The sequence below is a fragment of the Cupressus sempervirens genome, chromosome 6 (assembly GCF_028749045.1).
Source record: "Cupressus sempervirens isolate cs-2001-9-10 chromosome 6, ASM2874904v1, whole genome shotgun sequence".
Taxonomy (NCBI): Eukaryota; Viridiplantae; Streptophyta; class Pinopsida; order Cupressales; family Cupressaceae; genus Cupressus; species Cupressus sempervirens.
Window position 1 is genome coordinate 439308857 of NC_143123.1, and position 25764 is coordinate 439334620.

Sequence of the window (25764 nt, forward strand, 5' to 3'; positions counted from 1 at the left end):
AGAAAACACCGAAATACGAATTATTAAATAGAAATTGATAAATCTAAAATGATGTCATTACATTTAAAACTTTTAAATTAAGTTTTAAAGATTTTTTCAGAAAATGGATAAATTTTGTTAATAAAAATCTAACTGATTTTCTTTTGGATTGAAATATTAAATAAGGAGCCCATTTCTTAAATTAAAAGTGTCTTACTTTTTAAAAACCATCATTTTTTGGTAAATTCAAAAAATGAATTTTTTTTGCTCTGCTAGGGTTTGTATGACTTTCATCTGAGCCCTCGCTAGTTTTTCGCTTGTCATACCACATTTACTACGGGAACCATTTTCATTTATAATGACCTTGGCCTTCTCTAGATCAACAGCTGATGTTGGCATTGGAGTTGTTGTTGGAGAGAATGGCATCATGAATAAACGATCATGCAAGTTCATCCCCAAGGTGTTTCACGAGGTAATTTCTCTCATGATATTGTTTTGAATGTCAAGGAGTTTGATAGTGCATGCACTTGGTTTAGAACAACAAACCCTCATTAAGTACTTTGTAGGTCACACTCTTTTTGAAAACATGCTGCGAGAATGGGTTTCCAAGGTTTGGACACCTCAGGGTGTTCACCTTGAAGGTGTTCAAAGCCTTACCAAAGGCTGTTTCCTTTTTTGCTTTGGCAACCTAGGCCAAGTTGAACATATGTTTGTTCAAGGTCCATGGACTGTTAGGTCCTCCCTCTTGGTTTTTCAACATTGGTCATGCGATTTTGTTGTTTATGATGATAGCAAGCTTAAGGTGTTTATTTGGGTGGAGTTTTCTGGCCTACATATCCCATGCTAGTCATTTTTGTCAGCCATTGCATAAATCGTTAGCAAGGTTGTTTGCCTTGAACCAGACAAGTTTTTCAATGCTTGGACCAAGCGTAGGGTTTGTGTTGAGGTCAAACTATCTAGGGACCTCAAAGACTCTATGGATATCCCGATTGGTGGTACCACCTTCACTTTGAAGGTGCTTTACCTAAACCTTTTAGATACCTATTATCGATGCTAGTCCGTTGAGCACAAGATTAGGGATTATGCTTTGTTAGACTGCAACCATCCACCCATTTTAGAAGCCAAGCCAGCGACGACCACCAAGAAAGATGAATGGACTACAGTGGTGAAAAAAGGCAAGGGTTCGGTTGTAGCTAAGGTGAGCTCTTTGCCTGTGGATAATGGTAGACCTAGCTCAAGCCTGGTTCAACCAGAGCCTTTTGTCCCTTTGCTTCCTCTGCCTCCTATTTCAAACCCTGGAGTGTAGGGGACAATGGATGTTCATACTCCTGATCCTCATCTGTGATGGATTCAAGTGTCGCAAGTAGCACTGTTGATTGCTCAGAAAACCCTAAGTAGGTCTCGCAGCTTAGATGGTCGTGATGAGTATCTTGATAATGGGGAGAAGATTTAGAGGGTCATCTCTCTTGATGACTCATCATTTGATGCTCCCACATTTTTGCACAATAGTTTTTCCTCTCTTGGAGATGAGGATGACATGCAAGATGGTTTACCATGAGTTTCCTTTCATGGAATGTGTGGGGGCTAACAGACCTCCCTAGAAAATATTTTGTTCATGACACCAAGTATTGACTTGGTAATCTTGATGTGCTTTATCTTCAAGAAGTTAAAGTTGATGGGTTTCTTCTCACATTAGCTTGTAGGTTTATTTGGCCAGACAACATTGTATTTTCTTCTCAACATGAGGCTGGCCGAGGTGGAGTTGTTACTCTTCTCTCCCCTCGTTTACTTTCTTTTGTTATTTTGCATGGATCTAGCCCTCTGCATAGGGTGGTTCAAATTTTGTTGTCTTTTCAGAATCATTCTTTTGGTATTGTTAACATTTATCCCCCTAATGATGTTGTTGAGCATTCATAGTTATGGTGCTAGTTTGCGAATCATTTTCCACCTGTGACTTGGGGGTTTTCTGTGGGGACTTCAACATGGTTGAGTTGGCCACTGACAAGGAAGGACTTTTTCCTTTTTGATGGGAAATTGGCAAAAGAGAGGCTCGGTTTTACATGCAAAACAAGCTAGGTCTTTTTGATCCAAATGCTAGCCACCACCACCCAGATGGGGTTTGGCATACATGGTCCAATTTTTGAGCTAAATCTGACAAAGTCTTAAAGAGACTTGACAAGGCTATGATTTATGCACATTATTTTTTTCCTTTTCTCACAAGTATGCCCTACTTGTCACATCCTTTCCAGATGTGACACCGTCAGAGCATTCCCACATTATCCTTTCTATCACTTGGCAAACAACTTAGCCTCGTCCTTGTAAAACCCAACTTTATCTCAATACTTCTTTGCTGCCCCATCCACTGACTATTGCCCACATTCTTCAAGTATGGAATCTTGAGCCTCGACCTCACACCTAGGTTGGGTGGATTCAATGGTGGAATGACACCATCCTTCGTACTACGATATTTCTTCACATTTATGCTAGATGGTTGGCTAAGTAGTGTAGATTTAAAAACCTTTACTTCCAATCATAATTTTTTGGGATTATTGTTGCTTTCCCAAAGACTTTGGTGGGCTTGGGCTACTTTCCACTTGCAAGAAGGGGATTTCCCTTTGTGCAAAGTGGGTCATTTAGGCCTTTACTAGAGATGAGGCCTAGAAATTTTTGTTACAACATTGTAGTTCTTTAGGCTTTCTAGTTAACCAACTTGTCTGGAAGGGGATTGGATTTTAGACTCTTCTTATAACTCCTGAACCTGTTCAGATTCATGGCACTTTTGTTGTTAGGATCATTTGGAAAGCCTGGGAAGCCATCAAACCATGACTTTGTTGAGTTGGTAATGGGTTTAGAGATGGACTCTCAATGAACCAACAAAACCTTTGGTGGTCCCCCTCGTTTTCTTCTCAAGGTGTTCCTTTAGCTAAGATTCAAGAAGCCAACACTTTGCGCTTATTTTGAAGGGGTATCAAAACTCCCAATGATTTATTTTCTAGGGTTACTATAAGCTTTCACTCATGGGAGGATCTACAGGTGCAGTTCAAGCTTATCTGTGCAGATTGACAGACAATTGATCTTCTAGCTTCTATAGTGCCTCCCAATTTGTTGCACAAGCTTGATATTTACTCATCTCGCCCATGGTGGAAAGATTGGAAGTGTTATCCTACCAGTCCTTCCGATGTTTGTTGCTCTCAATCGACATTATAAATTTCATTCTTCTTATAAGACTTGGAGTCTTAGATTTGCCACTATTTGGCACACCATTACAGAGCTGAAGATTGCTCACTTTTCCTAGTGCCTCCTCTTCTAGGTCTTGCCTTTGGGCCCTTGGCTCCAACATCTAAGAGTCCTAGATCCTAGACACCCTTTTTGTGGTCAGCCCAAGAGCTTCATACACATTTTTTGGTTCTGCAGGAGAGCCCAAAACTATTGGCTCTAGATCCATGAATTTTTCAAGTCTTTCTTTCACTTTGCATATGGTTGTGTTGGGAGGTCCACCTAGGATTCCTTTTAGATATGCCTAGATTTGGCATGCTTTTAGAATGAAGATTTTGTTTACTATTTGGAAGGACTGCAATGTTGTTCTATTCTCTCACAACTTTCTTGATATACATGTTTCTATGTACTCTAAAGCACATATCTGTAATAACGTCATGATGCAGATTCAAGTATAAACTAACAAAGTTGCACAGGAGGTGGCTCACCTATAGGAGTTATTAGCTCAATGGGGAAATGCACCTTGTACAGTTGTATGTGTGCCTCCAGATACTTAATTCGGTGACTGCACTCATCCTCGTGGTTGCTAGTGAGGCTGAAGCAGATCTACACACCGCTTGCACACTCCTCAGTCACAACCTCATCGCTGCTCTCCTAGTGGTGGTTTTGGTGGTCGTCGCCACTCGGCCTCGCCTCCATAGAGGTTGGGCTTGAGCTGTTCTCCAGTGGCTCCTTCTATTGCCCTTGATGCGGTTTGGTTGTCTGTGCAACAAGACCCCAAATGGGCTTTCCCTCGGTTGGACTTAGCCATTTCTCCGCCCAGACAAGAGGGACATAAATATGTTGATGTTGTTGCTGATGACGGTTGGGCTCCCCTTGAGCCAACCACTAACCCCAAGGAGGTTATGATGATAAAGACCCACCTTCTAATGGCATTGCTCTTACAACGTGAGGGCTTTCTACATTTTGCTTATATATGATTTTTGGATGAATAGTTGTTAGTCTAGCCTTGTGCTATTTGAACTCGTGGGGTGATCTTGTATCCCCCGGCCCCTTTTTTGTGAATATGTATCTTTAAATTATAATTAATGGAAAAGGTCTATTCATAAATAAAAAATTAAATAATTTTTATTTATTTGAAGTTTAATGTTGGGGGTTTATTATTAGAGAAGTGCTATGAAAGATTATATCAAATATAAATAAATATTTTTTTGAGTTTCTTTTAAATTAGTATTATATTTTATATTTACATAAATTTTAATATATTATTGTTAAAACTTTTTCCATTAAACTTAAAGTATTTAAATTTTGGTTAAAATTTTATGTAATAATATTTTATTTATTTTAAAATTGTATTACATTAATTTTAATATATTGAAAGAATAAAAATTGTAATTTGTAGTTCCATATAATAACTAATCAAATAAACAAGTGGCACATAGTAGCATTGTCGTTAAAGTTTTTATAGTTAAGATTCAAATAATAAATTTAATGCTTTTATTACAATATTATATAATTATTTGAAAAAATTGTAATTATATATATATATATATATATATATATATATATATATATAACATTCATCAATTACACGAAAGAAAAGCAAGTTTGAGGAAACCTCCTAAAAAGGGGTCTTATAACACAAAATCAAATCATTTACATGGTCAAAAAATAGTGATAATTTCTATAATATATAAAATTCATAAAAAAAAATATAAAACTTTGTAAATATTTGCATGGCCAAAAAATAGTAATCATTGATTGGTGGAAATTAATTCACAATCACACAAAGTAAATTACAATAATATGCACTCTATTCTAATTGTAGTTAAGTAAGATTTTCGTTTTAACATAAAGTTTATATTATTTTAGTATTGAACACAAATAAAATTAGAATTAAACAAAAATATTAAAAGAATATTTTTTAGTTTATAAATAATTTTAAAAATCTTCTAACATTGTTTTAGATTGAACAAAACAAACATAAAGAATTAAATATAAAATGATAATATCATTTAATGAATCAAAAAATGGATAATATATTTAATTTCTTAAAATGGTAAAGAGATATCAAATAAGATTTTACTTACGTTGAAAGGCCTTTGGTCTAATAGTGAAGTTGAATGGGTCACGAAGAGCCCACCACGAATCAAATCATACGCTGAATGTGCTTGTGTGAACCCGTCTCAAATTCCTAACTCTTCAAACAAAAAATAAAAACCTTCTAACCCTTCAAACAAAAAATAAAAACTTTTACTTACAATCATAAATTTTTTAATCATTATTATTTTTTTAATGTTGTTGTTAAAAGGTTAATCTTATCACCGACTTCATTGAAGGATAACCATTCCCCCAAATACTTCATCCTTTTCCTGATGCCGAGATAGACTTACTCTGGACTACTAATATTGAAGAAATAGGCCTATGATGTAGATTTATCTTCCAACGATTTAGAAAATCCCCATTTCATAAATTTGTCCAAAAACTTGATCTTGACTTTCCTTATTTAAAAATCCAATTGTAATTCATTAGAAACTGAGAGAACTACACAAGAAAAAACAACTAAATAACATGAATGCTCCTTTTATTAACAAGGAATTAAAAAGCAGCAACAATAAACAATCAACTACAACACACGAAACTGTAGGTGATTAAAAATACAAATCTACACCCATCAAAATCCCCTGCACACAAAGCTCTTCCTCATTAATTCAAGTGTGAAGATTCAAGCGGTGTGCACGGCTGAATGCTCTTGGACTTTGGCGAATGCCAGGCAGTTTTAATCTGATTGTCACGCCCATCTTCATTGTCAATCCAAACACAAACTGACTCACTTTTATAACCATTCTGCGAAACCTGGTCTTCAGATTTAACTTGCGTTTTGGCCGATCTGCCTGCTTCAAGATTTTCTTGATCAGTTTTTGGGCATTCTGGTGCTGCCTTTCTTCAAGAGTCTCTTTACACAAGTCCATCTTTCTATACAAAGCTGCCTTCCCTTTCAATCTCAAACTCCTCACCAATTTCCACAAACCCATTTTCTCTATCTTCAATGCCGGTGCCGATTCAATCTGGAACAACGCTACTTTTAATGGAGCTCCAAATGCTTCTTGTTGTTTTGGGATTTCATGAATCTTATTGTTGGAGACAAATAATAATAGTAATCTCAACATTGGATGAAGCCAATTATGGCCGGACTTACTGAAGTAAGGCATCTGAGATTTCTATAAAAGCTATGATTTCCTCGGGATTTTGCAACAGTTCTGTATGTAAGTTGTTTGTTTATTGCTTGTTTGGTAGACTTTTAATGAATAGCTGTTCTGATGACCTTTTATTTTGTTTATTTTAACATGTATTATATTTATTTTAAATGTCGGCACTGTCTATGGTGTAACTTATATGCACCTCTTTTAATTGCATTTCATTTGTATATTAAAGACTTAAGACTATTTAACACTAGTTTGGGTGCATATAAGTTGCACCGTAGCCACTACCCAAAATGTTGATGGAGTTGTCATAAATAATGGAGGGAAATGTCTGACATGGTTTTGTATTTTTGGAGTATGCAATGTTCCGAATCTCATTTTCAATTTTTCATGAGATTCTTTTTTCCCATGACATTCTTTTTAATATTAAAAATAAAATAAATTTATATAATTATATAAAATCATACATCGACAACATCTCCTTTACGTATTTTGTTTACCTCTAAACCAAAGTATTTTGATGGTCATATACGCCTTGGCCCTTCCCTTGACACAATTAATAGTCACCATCCTCAAAGATGCTAATATGCACCTTTCTAAGTTGTTACGATATTTACAAATAAAATTGCACACTATGCATTTGTTTACTTGGTGTAAGAAAGGTTTACTAGGTGCCCAACTTTAAAAAAAAAAAAAAGGTGAATAATTAGATTACAAGGGATACCATGCTAGTAAGAAGTAACAAAATGAGGTTTAGGCAATACCTAGAATACTAGTTGTGTAGCCAATATGCTAGTACATATCCCATTTTATAAACCCACATACAAATATAACTAATCATAAAAGACCATATGGACATCTAACCAAAAACTCAAGAGAACTTGATATTTTAAAAAACCTACTTGAACATTATAAACACATTTAAGCTAGAAATCGAGGATCTAAGAGGCCATTGGCAAAAACTACCAACTAATTTAGTGGTATCCCCAACATCTTCACTAGACAAGCTTCCATGATGACATTCGCATTGGCTTGGGTAGGGACACGAGCTTTCCATTCATCTCTTGTTCCTCATCCATAAGCTCATGCACCTATTTCATTTCAACCCTAGAAATGACATGCCTATGGTAGGTTTCTACCAACTCCATAGCCCTTTTCCCCAAATATCTTTTTGGACATCCCATAGATTTCTTTCGATTCATCCAAATTGGTTTCTTGACATTATATTCTAAACTTGGTTTTATAAATTAAAAAATAGAAAATTTTAAGCTAAAGGGGCTATAGGGAGAGGGGTAGTGTGGGTGAAGAAGGTAGATAGAGAGAGATAGTGTACTACCTACACAATTAAATAGTTCCTCAAAATGCTGATGTGGTCACAAAAATGGGCTCTCTCAAAAGTTAAAAAAGCTACTCAATATTGGTCACATGCTATCAATATCAGATTATATAAACACCTAAAAATGGTCAAGAGGTCAATTGATAAAATCCCAATAAATTGAGTCAAAGTCTAGTTGTGTAATTAAATTTGATCAATTTAATTGCATAATTAATCTTGCCAATAATCAAATAATTCTCCTAGCCAATTAATTAAATCAAAATAAAAAATCACATTTGGATACTTGGAAATTATTTAACTTTATTTAATTAAATGCCAAATATTCCCTCAACCAATGCCATTTGTCAACCAATAAGTTAAAAATAACCACCTTGACATAATTCAACTAAAGAGCAAAGAAAAATGATTGCTCGCGTGCCTTTTCTATCTCTGCCATTCCTTTTAAATGAATGATCTTTGACCATTGATCTACAAACACAACTCTTTAAAGCCTTGAGAATCTATAAATCCACATCAAAATCAAGTCATTTGTATACAACATTTTTTTATTAAGGAGATTAGGCTACTGTGAGACTTGCATTGAAAGATCATCATTCTAGTTGAATTGCATCATTTTATCTTGTTTATCATTCCATTTGATCATGTAGCTTCATAAATGCATAGTTTTAGCTTCCATCTTAGACCAATTTCATTGTGAATTACATCATCAAGGATCACATTGCATCCATTTAACATAATTAAATCTTATCGTGTCATTCAAGAAAAAATTGCATAATTTAGATGCATTGCATACTTGATTCCTCTATTTCATGAGTTGTCATTCTAATGGATCTAATATGGATACTGAGAACACTCAATTAGACTAATGAATCCTCATAATTTGGAAGTGATAGGATATTTTTGATGAGTTTTTCTTGTAACTTGATTATATTTCTATTGTATTAATTCATTGAGTTAATGTCCTATTGAAGTTTTTTTGGTTTCTAGAAATGTACACAATCGACACAATACATTTTGGAACCCACTACAGGGCCCAAGACATGGGAATTATCAAATTTTAATCAAATTTGTGGTTGTAGGCTAAATAATTCACACAATTTCATGTTCTAGTGTGTTTCCTCTTACAATTTGCAATTTCTCTTATTCAATTAGTCTTTTGTAGTACTTAGTCTGCCTTTTGTTGTATTCAGTCATTCTTTTGTCACATTTGGAATTTTTTTTTTAAAGTCATTATTTTCTTCACATTTGGAAAAGGTTTTTGTTTCTTGTATAGGTTCTCACATATTTGGGAAAGATTTTCATTTCGAGTTTAAAGTATGTCGTGCTTGGGAAATCATCTTGTATATGTTCATAGTTAGTCATATTTCATGAAAGTTCTTTATTTTTAGATAAAATAGTTACATATTTAGGATAGTGAACATTATTCTCATTGTTATTTGGATTTGAAGGCTAATATCAAAAAATTCATGTTTATGTTATGTCTTTTTGATTTTGATCTATAGGATAACAATCATGACTAGAACTAAACAAAGATTTTATCATTTGTTGTATGATGAATGTCAAAGATCCTTGTATCAAACTCATAATGTGTGGCTTTCTAGGTTTCCTTGTAGCTACAAGTAAAAAATCTATCTCATTTAGCTCATTTTCATTGGCACATAGTAATTAGTGGAGAGCAATCATATTAACCTATCAAAGTGATAAGATAGTATGATCTCACCTTTCTAAGGTGATAAGAAATTTAGACTCATTTATGATTTTTTCATAAAGAAGAAATCAAATGGTTATGTAAGTGAGTGTTTAACATATTTAAGAGATTTATTACAATAGGGGAGTATTATTTTACCTTTATTAGGTTATCATAATTCTAGGCCCATGGTTAAGCTCTATTTTACTTTTTTCATTTTTCCTAGAGATCCTATTGTAGTAGGAGAAACTACTCACCCTGAAAGAATAAATCATGTTCAAATAGGTCAAAGTTAGGCCACCCCAATTCACTAAAAAATAATGGTACCATTAGCAAGAACTATAGTATATGGATGTTGTTAAGTGACCTCTTCTAGGAGAGGTCACAATGGTCTAAATGAGAACCCATACTAGTTCCATAAGATAGAAGTCTCATTTTAGTTGTGGTGCCTTATTTATAATGCAGAAGGGTTGTATCTCCCTTATAATACTTTAAACTCACCATCTTGCATCCCTGATAGTGAGGTGAATGGTTCTTGGATATGACTATCTTCAACTGAGGCAAGCCCCAAATGGGATACCCTACTCACACACTCCTTGAGGATTAATGATGTGCTCTAATTTCTTAGAATATCCGAGTGATATTACCTCTTAGATTGAGAGATACATTACATACTACATCAATATTGCATTTAATTAGCCATTTTGAGGTTAGATATATTTTCTATGTATTTTTCAAAGTGATCATGCTTGTAGAAATTCATGGAACATATACTTGATGTTTAGGAATCAAAGACAAAGGCAAGGTTTTTTATTCTATCTATTATGCATGTATGGTCGATAATATTGGAAGCATTCATCCTAAAATACCCCTTAAACATCAAATTAATCTTAAATTTCACTTGTAGAATACTTGAAAAACTAAAAATTTCATAGCTTCAAACTATAAAGTTTTTCTTTTGGTAATTCTTTTATAGTATCTGGGAAGAAGGTTTGTATCTGATCATTCTTTTGTAGTATCCAAGAGGAAAGTTCATAACTGGTCATTCTTTTGTAGTATTTGGGGAGAAATTTTGTATTCAATCTCTATTTTTTCGTTTTCAGGAAGAAAAATTATATTTATCCTTTGTTTCTTTGGATTTGAAGGGAAATTTTGTATCCTATCTCTGTTTGTTTATATTTGGTAAACAACATATTTCATATCTAATTCTTTGTATTTGGAACATTGGCTATATATGTACACTTGGCGTCAAACCTGATTATTGTACTAGGTATCCTTTTTTGAGTACTTCTAGCTTTTTTAGTCACAATTATCAAAATAATTCTAGAAAACCTTTTTGTCATCATAATTGATTCAATTTTCATGTCTTTTAAAACATTCCACATGCATTAATTTGTCAAATAAATCCTCCTATCTAGTTTTTAGAGAGAAACATTAGGTAATAGCTACCTCCCATTCAAACCTCTGAAAATAATATCATTCATCATCACAATCCTTTCAAAAATGGACAAATGCTTGCATGAATTCATAAAAGTTGAAAAATTATCAAGTGATTACCATTGTATCAAACCTAGGTTATTAGATTTTCATGATCATTCAAACTAAAAGATCTCATTATTTTCAACAACAACCAAACCCTAAAAATAAAGGTATTCTCACATAGTATACACATTGAATTAAGAAAAAAAATAAACACAAGGGACACCCCCATTACATAGACAAGATAACTAAACCATTGTAAACAAAATTAGAACTATCATGCATTTCAATGGTCTCCTTGGCATAACAAATTCAAGAACTCAAGAGACAAACTCATGACATAAAATCTAGAAAGAATCAAGAAATAAACCAACAACTACTAAGAGATATCTTCAAGAAGAAACTTCCATCATATTCACTAATAAAGTTTAAAGGATGAAAAAAAGAGAGCCAAAATTGAACAACAAATGGATAGACATCAAATGAAAAGTCTTAGATCCAACATTTCTTCTACGAATACAAGTGAACCAAGTATCCCTTAGACTAAAAGCTTACCCCTTTGGGATAATATTCTCATTCAACATTAAAATAACTACTTGAACATAATCTCATAACATTTCCTCAAGAAATCTTATGTGCATTTATATTTTTAAGTATATATTGTGCATACCATTGACATACGGAACATAAATATTTAAATTTTATGGAGTCAAAATATAAAATCCAAGATCTTATTGATGATGGAATAATTGAAATGGGAATTCATAATGATTAATGTAATGAGGAATAAGTTACTATTCCAAGAATGATCAAAATGATGAACCTTTTTCTAGAAATGACTCCCACATCAACTCCACTTATTCCACCATTCCTTTTATTAGCTCCAACTGATAATGTTGCTATTGTATGTAAAAGAGCCATATCAATTGTTATGTTTTCATTAATGTCAAGCCTTAGTTGGTTAGACATAATGCTAATTTAGTAGAGTTCTAGAGCATTTGATTGATGAAGCAAATTTGAAGAAAATATGATGATAAGTGTATAATATTCAATGGGCATGTGAATGAGGTAGACTGTAATAGTGTAATGTTGATTTGATTAATTTATTGTCATGTAATATTGTGACTAAGTCATGGAGATCATGTATATGCAAGGAAATTTACACAGTGAAAGAAGGAACATAGTATTAACCAAGCTACTATAGTTGTCACTTAGAGCCTGGAAAGTATAGTTAGAGTTTAGTGTTAACCGAGTAATTTCAGTAGTAACTAAGTGATGTATTGCCCAAGTAAGGTTGTAATATTCACGGAGTGATAGAACAAAATAAAGGATTAATCTAAAGTTGATATTTGATGAAAATAAAGAATGTTCGAGTAGTTCGAAGGATAAAGTTAGAGTTAGTTACAAGATCTATATTTGGAGAAATGTAATGAAGATCAAATGAAGGAGATTTATCAGAATGAAGATGAGCACAAAGTTTAAGGTGGAACTATTTTTTGAGTGACTAAATATAATGAATATGAGATCTATGATTGTGATTAAGAGGAAAATTTTGGAAGATTCTTGAAGGAAGAAGTTACCTATTTAAGGATATTAATGAGATTGTTTTGGTTGTTGATTGTTGTTGATGTTTCTAACTATGTGAAGTGAAGGAAAGTAGAAGGTGGAATAATAACTGAGAAAGCTGCATTATGAAGATCAAACAAGAGGAAGTGTTAAGTGATAGTGTGAGTGTGTGAATAATTCAGTAAGAGATCAGAAGGAAGAGACAAAGAAAATAAGAGATCTAAAAAAGAAAGGTAGTGCTAAACCTAACAACTTATTTGATTATTAATTCCTTACCATTTTAGCAGATAAAATATCTTAACCGAGTGAACCTAAGAAGTCTTTGAAATCATATATGGTAGAATAAATTAGTGATGTTTGTAAGTCCTTTAGAGCAAGCCACTCTTTATAAATGTCAAGAGTGATAAGGTCTAGATGATCTTTGGTTAAAATCCTCTAACTAAGTCACACTAAAAATGTGCATGTAACCTTTAACAAGATTGGCTTGTAACAGAGCTCACTTCAAAAGAGTGGATTATTTGGGTTGTTGGTTCCTAAGTGGATTTTCCCTTTACAAGGTTTCCATGTTAAATATATTTCTCAAAATGTGTGAATTCTTATATGTTGCAAGTTGAGAATGTACATGGTGGAGATGAGAATGTACTAAGAGAAAGAGTAGAAAGTATGAGAGGAAAACTATGATGACATGATAATGAAAGAAGGTGAAAGTGTTGTGCAATATGTAAACTAAATCAAGGAAGTCGTGAGTGTTATCAAAGCTTTTGGAGGAGTCATCAATGATACTGAAGTTGTAAGTAAGGTTCTTAGAAATGTCTTACCTATCTATGTTCCAAAAGTATCTACAATTTAGGAACTACCGCTATGAATGGTAATGCCCTTACTCTTGATGGGTAATTTTGATGATAGTATTCCTACACTTGGAAATGCTTTCAAGACTTCACTAACCACTAGTAGTTTAAAGAAAGAAAAGAGTGGTAAAGATGAAAGTGACTAAGGATTAGAAGATGATATTGAAACATTTCTTGCAAGGAGGTTGCCAAGACGTAAAGATAAATTCAAAGCTAAATTACCTCTAATATATTTCAAATGTAATGAAGTTGGTCACTTTGTTGCAAGATGTCCTAAAAAATACATGAATGAAAAGAAAGACATAAATGATAAGAAGGATCACAAATATAGAAATAAAAAAAACTACAAGAACAAAGGGAAGAAATAATGTTATATTGCTGAAGAAGAAGACATTGAGTCAGGCTATGAAGATGATAAAGAAGGAGTAGAAGTGGTGTATGTTGTTGTTAAAGAAGACCCTAACAAGGAAATGTATAAGGATGGTAAAGATCTTATTTCACATGTTAGTAAGAATGATACTTGGATAATTGATAGTGGTTATTCACATCACATGAATGGAGACATTACAAAGTTTTATAAACTTGAAGAGTATGATGGTGGAACTGTCAAGTTAGGGAATGATGTTCCATGTCCAATGAAAGGTAGAGGTTTATTGTTTCTTAATTAAAAAATCAGATGTGATGATGCATATTAGGTGTGGGGACTAAAATATAATCTACTGAGTGTTCCTCAGTTGAAAAATATATGTCACAAGTTAGAGTTTCAAAACATGAAAGTTAAGATATATGATGATGATGTAAATCTAAATGACATTGAAGAGAAAACAAAAGGTAATATATTTTATCTAGATCCTATAGTTAATATATGTTTATTTTCAAAAGTTGAAGATGTGTGGTTGTGGCATATGAGGTTATGACATGTCAATTTTGAGAACATGGTCAGAGTCACTAGAAAGAAAAGAGTTAGAAGCTTACTGAATTTGCATAAACCTAATAATGTTATGTGCAAATAATGTTAGCTCGATAAGATGACCAAGTCAAGATTTTTAAGTAAGACAAATACTTCTAATGACATTTTGGAATTAGTACATACAGATTTGTGCTAACCAATGAGAGTAGAAAGTTATTATGGTGACAAATATTTCATAGTGCTTGTTGATGATTATTCTAGGATGATGATTGTTGTGTTTATGAAGTTAAAGTCACATGCTTTTGATATGTTCATGGTATAAGGATAGATTTAAGAAACAAAATAATTGATGGTTAAAATATTTGAGATCTAATAAAGGTGGTGAGTTTATGTCTATTGAATTTACTAACTTTTGTGTTGAGCATGGAATTAAGAGACAATTGCCGGCACTGAGGATACCACAGTAAGTTGGAATTGCTGAAAGAAGGAATAGGTCAATTATGAATTATGCAAGAACATTTCTAATTGAAAAAATAGATTGCTAAAATATTTTGGAGAGAATCCATTAGTTGTAGTTTATTACACTCTCAACCAAGTTCAACTAAAGCAAGGAGCAAACATGACACCTTATGAACTCTGGTATGGTCATACACCTAATGTGAGTTATTTCAAGATATTTAGAAGTAGATGTTACATTCATAAAGATGTAAGGAATGAAAAATTTGATACTAAAGGTTATGAATGTATTTTCCTTAGTTATTCTTCTAAGGTCAGAGGCTGTAACTATTTGAATAAGGCTACAAACACAACGATTGAGGGTGCAAATATAAGAATTGATGAGTTTGCAGATAAGAACAATGAGGAAAGAAAAAAGGAACACAATGATTATATAAAAATTATCTATGTATATGAAGATGCTTCTATTGTAATATCTGAGAAACATCAGAGAGCTACCAAGTGTCATCTTGCATTACTTGGGTCACATACAAAACAACCTGAGAATGATGTTGAGCCCCAACTGAGTGAAGATAATGTTGAAAATCAAAGAAGATAACCTATTTTGGAAAAGTATGTGAGAAGGAACCATTCACCTGAATTAATTATTAGAGATAAAAGTATTGGAGTTATGAACAGAAGTAAGTTGAAGGACAATAGTTGTTTAATTTTTGAATATGAACCAATAATTATGAAAGATGCACTTGATAAGGAAGATTGGATTAATGCTATGAATGAAGATATTGATTAGATTGATTAAAAACACACATAGACACTAGCACCAAGACCTACTGACAAGAATGCAATTGGAACAAAGTGGATCTTTAGAAACAAATTGAATGAGAATGGTGAATTTGTAAGGAACAAGGTTAGATTAGTTTGTAAAGGTTATGCCCAAGGATAAGGAATTGACTATGGTGAGACCTTTTCCCTTGTTGCTAGATTGAAAGGAGTTAGAGCTTTATTGACATATGCTACCTCCAAGAAAATCAAGGTATATCAAATGGCTATTAAGTTAACATTTATGAATGAAATACTTGAAGAAGAAGTTTACATAGAACAACTAGAAGGATTTGTTGATCCTGATAAGAGGCACTTGGTTTGAAAATTGAACAAAGCTTTGTATGGATTAAAGAAAGCACTAAGAAAATGGTATGAGAGATTATATTCATACTTGATTAAAATTGGATTTGTGAGAACAAGTGAATATAGTAATCTATATTTGAAAACTAAAGCTAAAAAAATGGTATTGATTGCTAAAATATTTGTGGATAATATCATACTTGGTGGTAATGATTTATTGTGAAAATCATCTGCTGATCAAATGAGTAAGGACTTTGAAATGTCTATGTCTAGTGAGATCCATTTTTTTATTAATTACAAGTTCATCAAACAAAATATGGTATTTACGTGACTCAATCTAAGTATGTTAAGTAGCTTTTGAAAATATTTGAGATGAAAGAGTCAAGGCCAGTCAGTACACCTATGGTGTCTAGATGCAAATTATCTAAGGAGGATACTACTACTAAAGTGCATGAAAAATAATATAGATCAACAACTGGAAGTTACAATAAGTTGTGTATAGTAGACTTGATATTGCACATGCAATTGTAGTTGTTGCAATATTTTCCTCTAATCCTAAGGAAACAAATATGACTACTATAAAAAGGATATTCTTATATTTGAAAGGAACTGATGAATTTGGATTATGATATAAACAAGATGTTGATTTTGAACTTAAAGTCTACACTAATGTAGATTGTGATAGAAATGTTGATGATAGAAAAGTACAAGTGGTGGAGCTTTCTTCTTAGGAGAAAGACTGATTACATGGTTAAGAATGAAAAAAAGTTGTATATCACAATCTACTATTGAAGATGAGTATGTTGTTATTGCAATTAATAGTTCAAATAATATTTGGCTTAAGTATCTATTTGAAGTAATGCTAGAATAAGTTGTCGAACCTATTCTATCTATTGTGATACATTAGTACAATAAACATATCCAAGAATATAGTTATGCATGAAAAAACTAAGCATATATCAATCAAGTATCACTACTTGAGAGAGAAAGTACAATAGAAGCAAGTAAGGCTTGAATAAGTGAAATCTAAAGAAAAACTTAAAGACATGTTTACTAAACCATTGCCTAAGGATTCTTTTGAGAATTTAAGAGGTAAGTTAGGGGTCCTTCCCCTATCCAAACTTAAGTAAACCAAGATGCATGTTGCATTAATTCATGGATAATAAGATATATCTTTGTGGAGTTGAGACAAGAGCTCACTCTTTAGGAACTATTTCATGAAGGTGTGAGAGTGATTATAATGAAACCGATGAAAAAAATACATACAAGGTACAAGGCATTACTACAAAGTTTTATAAGTTTCACATTGGAACTTATATTTACCTTTGGTAATACTATCAGAGGGGGAGAGAATCTATAAGAATTAAAAGGGGATTGAAGTGATTGAGAGAGAATAAATAAGAGAGAGAAGTAACAAGGAGAGAATTAGAGAAGATGTAATAAAATACTCACAGGTATAGAATCTCATATGGAGAAGATGTTGCTGAATGGGGAATTTGTGAAGATGAAGTTGCTAAAGATAAAAACCAAGTGAACCTAATGTTAGAATCTATTGTAAATAACTTGAATGAAGTCAAAGAGTTGAAAAGTTGTATTATTATCAATACATACATTTGATTATCTTACGTGTAATGTTGTTTAATGTAAAATCTTATGTTATGTGTTCCATCAATGTCAAAGGGGGGTATTGTTATCCGCAACTAATAATGCTTCTATTGTATATAAAAGAGTCACATCAATTGAGATGTTGTCATTGATATCAAGCCTTAGTTGATTAGGTATTATGTTTATTCATTAGAGTACCAGATCATTTGATTAATGAATAAGATTTGAAGAAATTATAATGATAAGTGCATGGTATTCAATGGGTACTTGAATGAGTTGGATTGTGACATTTTATTTCTTCACAATATGCCCCATTTTTTAGTAAAAAATTAGGACCCCCTCTTTTATTTCTAGGAAAAATAAACCCATTCTCTAGAATAGGGCATCTTCTTAGGCACCTTAGGGAACGAGTCTCCTATTAATTGAGTTTAGGAGTGTGTCCAATCAGGGTTGTTTGACATCTCATGGTTAGGAAATCATATTTTCATCAATGTACCAAGGTGTGCACCCATGAACATACCCTAGGTGAGCTTCCCAAGGATCCTCCTTTTAGCACATAGGCACACCAAGTGCAATAGCACACCCTTCCAAGGTGTGCTAAGTGCTTTCCTATCCAGGTGTACACCTATAAATAGGGGGGGAGGGGGTTCATTAGCCCTCATTATGATCTCCTGGCTCCCAAGTAGTGCACATTCACACCTTCGACACTGCACAGACATCAAAACCACCATGCCCCCACACCCAAGGTAAAACTTAGCAACCCTACACATTCTTTAGGTTGAACAATGTGCACATAGTGGGAAACATGCACCATTAAAAATTGCATGAGGCCCTCACCCTCAAATGGACTTCCATACATAGTTGCGCACAGTGACCTTGTACAGGTACATAACTACACCATTTGCGCTGTCAAATTGTAAAAACTACCTTGGATCCTTCTCACACACTAAGCACACTCTACATAGGTGTTCTAGGTGTGCTAGTCTACAAATATATTTTTTGTCACATTTTCTTCCCTTTTTGTCAGTTTCTTGTCAGTCTGGTCTAATCATCATATGCCATTTCCCCCTCCCATCTACAAAATACTAATGTATGACATTTATGCAGGTTGAATTGACATCTTCATCATCCACAATAGTGAAGATCACTCCAAAATTGGTACATTTCAAGTTCCAATGGGTAACTAAGAAGTCTTTGTTTGTCAACAAGCATTTAGAGATCCAAGACATTGAGCCAGGGCATATCGATTGGAATGCATCCTCTTGATTTGCAACAAGCCATATGAGAGATAAAAAATGATCTCCTCCCTCATTTTGAGTGAACTAGTGAATGTTGTGTCTCATCCAATGTCAATACAATCCTTTGAGCTAATCATGACACTAGCGCAACACTTCATGCCTAAAGAGAAGGTGGCAAAGAGTGTGACTAGGGAAATTGCATTGCATATAAGGTTGAATAACATTGAGAGGCTCTTCCACCTTCTAATCTTTGATGAATATAAGATCACATATGATACAAAATATAGATGGTATAAATAACATGAGTGAGAGGCAAAAAACTTGGTACAAGAGAAATACCTTATTGATAGAACTCCTCCTAATAGGAGACTAGGAAAGGTGGATATGATGAGGGGATACATGGTCAATGACATGTGCTATAACATTACCCTCTTGAGATGAGTAATGGGACTTCCTATAGCTAGCCACATGGATACTTGAATGGTTCACTTCGTAGAGATCATCAAGAGGAGGATCTTGAAGATTTATTGGGGTATCATAATCAGTTGTTCCTTGGATGAGAAAGTTACTTCCATGAAGACTGATCCTTGGTTTTATATGACCTCATATGTGCTCTACTTACTAGCAGCTAGGCCAACAAATAAACCATAATTGGTAAAGAGAGGCAGTATATAGGATCCCAATGTATGGCCATATATTGTGTACCCCTAGTTGGTATGAAAGAAGCTCCCATATAAAAACAAAAGCCTATCCTAGTCTGGAACTTGTTGGTTCAAGTAAAGGGTTTTTCCCATGACCATACCAAGATCAATTATTAGCATGCAAGTTTTCCAAAAGTTCACTAAAAGAGGAATACTAAAGACATCAAAAAGATGAGGGTCCAAGAAAGACTAAGCACCACCTCTTTGTTGTTGTTGCCTCACTTTTTAGTCCCGTAGTAATTTGGCAAAGTAGATGTTTCGTCATATTTGGTCTTGTCAAGTCAATAAGTCTTTCCTCTTTAAGTGATGATTGTCTCCATCGGGTTTCCATCTTTCCCCCTTCTCGCACATTGTATAGACGAGTGGGTTTTCCTCATGGTCATAGTTCATTTGGGTAGTCTAGATCCTTACTCGATGGAGATTCTCAAAGGATACTACTTCAGACAAATTTACTTGTAGATTATACGAACTAAATATGAAGAAAGATGAAGGGGCAGAAATTTCAGTTTTTCCTTCTCCTTTTGTGGACTTTTGCACCTTGAAGGTAAAATTCCGCAATGAGTTTTAAATACGATTTGTAGATTTCAAGATAGAAAGGTGAGTGAAGTTATAGACAAGTCAGTTGATTATCATCATATTCTAGCATGGAAATCATTCAAAAATTGCCAAAGTGATTAGAAAAGGCATTGGCGAAAAACTCGAAACTGACTTCTCCTCCTGCGGACTTTCGTAGTCGAAAGGTGAAACTCTGCCAGAAATGTAAATGCAATCTACGGGATGAATTCAGAAAGAAGAGTTATGTTTTCCTTAAGATCATCTAAAGTTCAGGATGTTTCAATGACATGAATGATTTAAAACCTGTTGAGATGAGTAAAAGGAATATTTGTAGAAAACTAAAAAATAGCTTCTCCTTTTACAAGCTTTCGCACCAAGAAGTCAATTTTCCGAACAGGCATAACTAAAGAAAGTAAAGGAAGTCAGTGGGCCCCACTTCCATTGGCAAAGTACTTTTTCTATTTTCTGAAGGCTTAAAGCGAAATAGTTAAGACAGAAAAGACTAAACGAAGGCTTCACGGAAAATATGAAATTGCCTTCTCCATTGCGAAGTTTCTACCTTCAGAGGCGATTTTCCGCATTGTCCAAAAAATTAATCTTGCAGGCTTGGTTATGTAACAAATTAATCACAAGAAGCCTAAATAATACAAGGGAAGTGAATACTCACATTTGAAAAGGAGTCTAAATGTAGAATCGAGCTGAGCGGATTTCACCCTAGGGAGTACTCCGTTTTGGTTTTTCTGAAACAGGGTTAAAACAGGAAAGTAAGTCAGTAATAAAGGAAGTTATTGTTAAGCCAACGGAAAAGTGAAAAGACATGCAGGAACCCATTATAACCATTAGTCTAATGGATTGATCATTTATTTTGCTTGTGTGGCATGGATCCTGAAAACCTAACGGGTAAATTGAGGTTTCTATATAAAGAACAGTATAACCGATTTTCAAATTACCATTTTCTTGCTTTGAATCCTCACGCTGTTGAATTGAACATTGCTAATACAGTACTTGCAAAGCTATTTCTCACCATCATTTACATTCTCAAGTTTCATAGTCTACATCTATTTGATTAAATGGCTCGTTTCTCTAGATTTGATGGTTTGGGTGGAGTCCGATCAACATGGCAGAACATCACAGATACTTCACTCCGCTTTTATGATATTCTAGATTTTCAGAGAAGGATAAGGAATGAACCAATTCATCCTATTACTGAGAAGCTCTGCGGGAGTGGACTGGTGGAGGCAGCTGGATTTCCTATGGAAGTTCAAGCTCAAGAGTTGATTGTAGAGTGTATCAATCATTACAATCCAGACACTAAGAAGATTCTGTTGCCTGATCAGAGTGTATTAATTTCAGTTGATAGGCAAGCAGTGGTGAACTGTTTGCGAATCCCAGAACGTGAGGAGTTCTCGACACTGACAATTGGAGGAGCCATATCAGAATTCTCTTTGAAAAAGATGGTATGGAGGAAAGAAATCATGAAGTCTTGGTTCCAAAAACCGAGGGGAGTCAAGAGTAAGGTCCCTAAAACCCTTTTTGGCACTGATCTCAAGCCAGAGATTGTGGATATTATGGTTCTTTTGCATCGACTCAAAGGTGAGGCAGATGCCTTTAATTTTGTAGAGCAATATTTTTTTTCTTGGTGCAAATTATTTGCTCAGATTCACAATATATTGACTGGGCATTTGAGGTTAGTGAGCAATTATCTAGGGCTCTCAATGCAGCCAAATTTTATAATTCATTTTATATGTCTTCCTTCCTGATATATATGGTGACTTCCTTACAGCTATGGCCAAGCCTCCCTAGAATTGAGGATGTGCCAGAAAATGTTAAAAGTTATGAATTTTATCCGTGCTTGCTTCTACAAAATAGCTATATAGATTTTATCAGAGTTAATGATGCATTCACTATGAGAATTTGCAGGGAACTCCAAGGGTGTCCGGAGCGGAGATTCAACCCAAAAACAATGGCGGTAATCAGTCAGTTTGGTTGCTTTTTTTATACAATTCTCATCCTTCTCCTATTTGTGTCTTGCAGCATTTGATGGTTTTCCCTTGAAGATGCCCAGATACCCGGATGACATGATCGTGTTGATGGAGATCGTGAGACGGGCTCTCCAGGTGAACACGTTAAGTGTTGGACTGTGAAAGAAGGGATATGAATTCCCTATGAAGGTTGGAGCTTACAGTTGCGAATCCAAATTGGAGGCATGATCAAACATGTCACCACCATAGAAGTATTAAGGATCTCTATGAATTGAACCATCCAAGTCTCCAAGTTGTTGGTTGCAATAAGTCCCATTAGTCAGCTCAAGAGGATAATGTTATAGCCTATGTCATCAACCATGAATCCCTTGGTCATATCCACCTTTCCTACTTTCCTATTAGGAGGGGGTCTATTAATAAGGTATTTCTCCTTTACCAATTCTTTTTCTTCTCACTCATATTATATTTACCACCTATCTGATACATCATATGTGATCTTCATATATTGATTAGAGATTAGTACATGGAAGACCTTATCAATGTTATCCAACATTATATCTAGTACAATTTCCTCAATTACACTCTTCACAATCTTCTCTTTAGGCACATAGTGCTACTAGTGTCATGATCAGTTTAGAGGATTGTACTAACACTAGATGAGACTCAACATTCACTGGAATACTCAAGATCAGGGAGGAGATTGTTTTTGATCTCTCATGTGTCTTATTGTAGATCAAGAGGAATGCATTCTAATAGATATTCCCAACTCAGTGTCTCAGATCTTTGAATAGTTATCAACAAACCAAGGCTTCTTAGGTACCCCTTGGAAATTGAATTGTTCCATTTTCTGGGTGATCTTTTCTTTTTGGATGATTAAGATGTCATTTTAACATGCACAAAAGTCATAAATTAGTGTTCTATAGATAGGAGGGAAAAATGATGGATGACGACTAGACCATACTAACAAGAAATTGACAAAAAAATATTATCTACACACTAGTGCACGTGTGCTTAGGGTGTGAATAGGATCCAAGGAAATTCCTTGTAGTTTTTGACAATGCACTTGACACAATTACACATTTACGCAGGTGCACCAAGTGTGAAACTACACAAGGCAGCCCATTTTGGGGTGAGGGCCTCATGAAAATTTGAAAGGCACATGTTGCACAATTGGTGCATATTGTACATCCTAGATGGTACACAAGGTGCATTGAGTATTACCTTGGATGCAAGGGTGCACTAGTTTTGATTTTTGTGCATATTTGAAGGTGTGAATGTGTACTAATCGAGAGCATGGAGATCATAATAAGGGCTTATGGATGCCCTCCTACTATATTTATAGGTGTACACCTAAATGGGAGCATTCTTAGTGTATCTTGGAAGGATGTGCTAGTGTGCTTGGTGTGCCTATGTATTGAAAGAAAGATGGTTGGTTAACACACCTAGTGCACCCCTTAGGTTGTGCACCTTTCTACTCTGATGAAAAAATGATTTCCCAACCACTACATATGAAACAATACTAATAGACTAGACTCCTAAGCCCAACTAACAGGAGACCAATTCTTCAAGGCACCTAAGAAGATTACCTATTCTAGAGAATTGGTTTCTTTATCCTAGAAATAAAAGAGGGGGTCCTTATTTTTTACTCAAAAATGGGGCATGTTGTGAAGCCACAACAAGTAGCCCCAATAAAAGGCAGAAATGACAATGGAATTTTTTTATCAATAATAAATCTTCATAGGTGCATCAAGATCAAACTTGGTTTCTGATATCATAAGAGGTTGTTCAAAAACCTTGACTCAAAACCTATACCTTTGTCCTTCACACTCAATGTGTGGTTAGTGTGTCGATTTTTCCAACTTTATAAGTGCTTTTCACCATGAGCATTTAGTAGTTTTAGAATAATCTTTTGCTAACTGGAAAGAGCTTTAGAAATTTCCCATAAGAAGACTTTCCACCACTGTTGACCAGATGCAAGAATTCATTAAGAGGGCTCTCAATCAGACATCATTTTTTTCCTTTTGGGTTTCATTGATTTCTTGTCAACATCACAAAGCTCACATGTTTCCACTTGATTCTTTGATTAAGTCTATTTTTGTTTCAACAAGGTAGCGATTAGGCGATGCTAACCTTGTTTGGCCCACTTTGTTTTTTGACGAGATTCCTTTGCAACACTGTTTGTCATTTTTCTTTTTCCTCCTCCCTCTTTTTTCCTTTTTGACTGCACTTTGACTGTACAACTATTGGTAAATAGATTGTCCTTTTAAATAAATTCTCCAAATGCCCAATTCTGAAAGAACAATTAGATGCCAATAGTTGGATAATCTATCATTAGATTGATAGATTTCCTCTGAATTGGAAGGTACAGCTCCCTTATGAACTGATATGCAATGAATTTATTTTATCTCTAATTCCTACTGTGGGGTATGTTCTTAACCAGAGAATAGCAGAGGAAAATCGAGTTCCACCCAGGCAAGTGAAATCTCAGGAAAAACTTAGATGCAAAATGCTGTGCTGTGATCTTCACACTCTTATGAATTTCTCAACAAAGCAATCATGATAGATGCAAATATGAAATGCAATGCAAGCTTAACTATGCAGATGAAACAACTAATAGATACTTGTTGTGTTTGAACCCTCACAAACTTATGACTTTTGACGCACAACAGAATATCACAATGATTAAGGAGAAACAGGATGGAATGCATACAAACGAAACACTTAACGGAAATATTTCCCACAACTAGTGTCAACTCTCTGATTGATTTACCAGTTCCATTAAAATGAAACTCTATTCACTTAATTACTTCAACTTAACCTTTATGGAAATATAACATATAGAAGAAGAAAGCAGACAGTAAAGAAATGGCACAAAACTCAGTTGTCTATGCAACAAGATTCACACCAAAACTTTTCCGACCCTTCATTAATCATTTAGCCCTATACATATAGAGATGAGAGATGACCGTTACAATAGGAATACCAATCGGTTCATCTCCTCAGAAGACAAATGACAAGAAGTTAATTTTTCATTTACAAAATCAAAAGAAAATGAAAAAGAGACATTATTTTGACCTCTTCCCCTTTTCCATCTTCGCTCTATATGCCCTAGCAGAAACTATAATAGGAATTAGCTCATCATTGCTAGACACGTGTACATTGGTGAATCTTAAGAGCCATTTTGAATGCTCTCGAGCTAATTCTTTTACAGAATTCATCTGACTTTTTAATTCTTTAGCTGCCACATGTATGCATCCGCTCAATGTCTGTAAATCTGTTATTCTGTTTTGACTATTAGGAGCGATGCTTGACAGGTTACTCAAATATACAGAGAAGTTATTTTTCATCACTTCTATTCCAATCAAAGCCTTTCCTTGACCACTAGTCTGCGGTTCAGAATGCAGTCCTTTCATCAACTCGAAAGCTCTGTCTTGAGTCTTCTTTACTTTATCTTTCGTTTCCTTAAGCCTCTTTTCTGCTTCTTGAATCATCTCCTGTTTGAATTGCATACCTTGAAGCCATTCAAATAGGGGTTCATTACCTTTCTTCAGAATCTTCGCTTCAACTACTTCTTTCGCCTTCATCTGAATAATCATCTTCAGAAGGGAAACACACTCTTCACATCTTCCTCTCTCTGTGGCCAGAGTATGTTGATTAGATATGAGGTTATCTTTCTCAGTCTCTAGTTGAATGATAACATTTCCAATTTGATCAATCAACATAACTCCATCCAAATTGAGCTTGTGAATCCATTCCTTTCTGATCTGACAGAAATGTCGATCTTTTTGCAGCTGGGAGATGAAGGCTTGTACTTCCTCTGCCATGGGATTTTTAGCAACAGGTACACCAGTAATAGTTGCCAATGGGACAACTAACTGCCT

General features: G+C 34.4%; 1 protein-coding gene across 16 annotated transcripts in view; it reads left to right on the forward strand.

Annotated features, from left to right (window-relative positions):
- The window catches only part of LOC149552940 (uncharacterized), a 404864-nt gene that overhangs the window by 37585 nt on the left and 341515 nt on the right, over positions 1 to 25764 (forward strand). Inside the window, exon 1 of one of the 16 annotated variants that reach the window (XR_016352993.1) lies at positions 9019 to 9048. The exons of the other annotated variants lie outside the window; for them this stretch is intronic. The gene's annotated coding sequence lies outside the window, so the exon portion shown is untranslated. Of the gene's footprint in view, positions 1 to 9018; positions 9049 to 25764 lie in introns of those variants that run through there. 16 annotated transcript variants of the gene reach the window in all.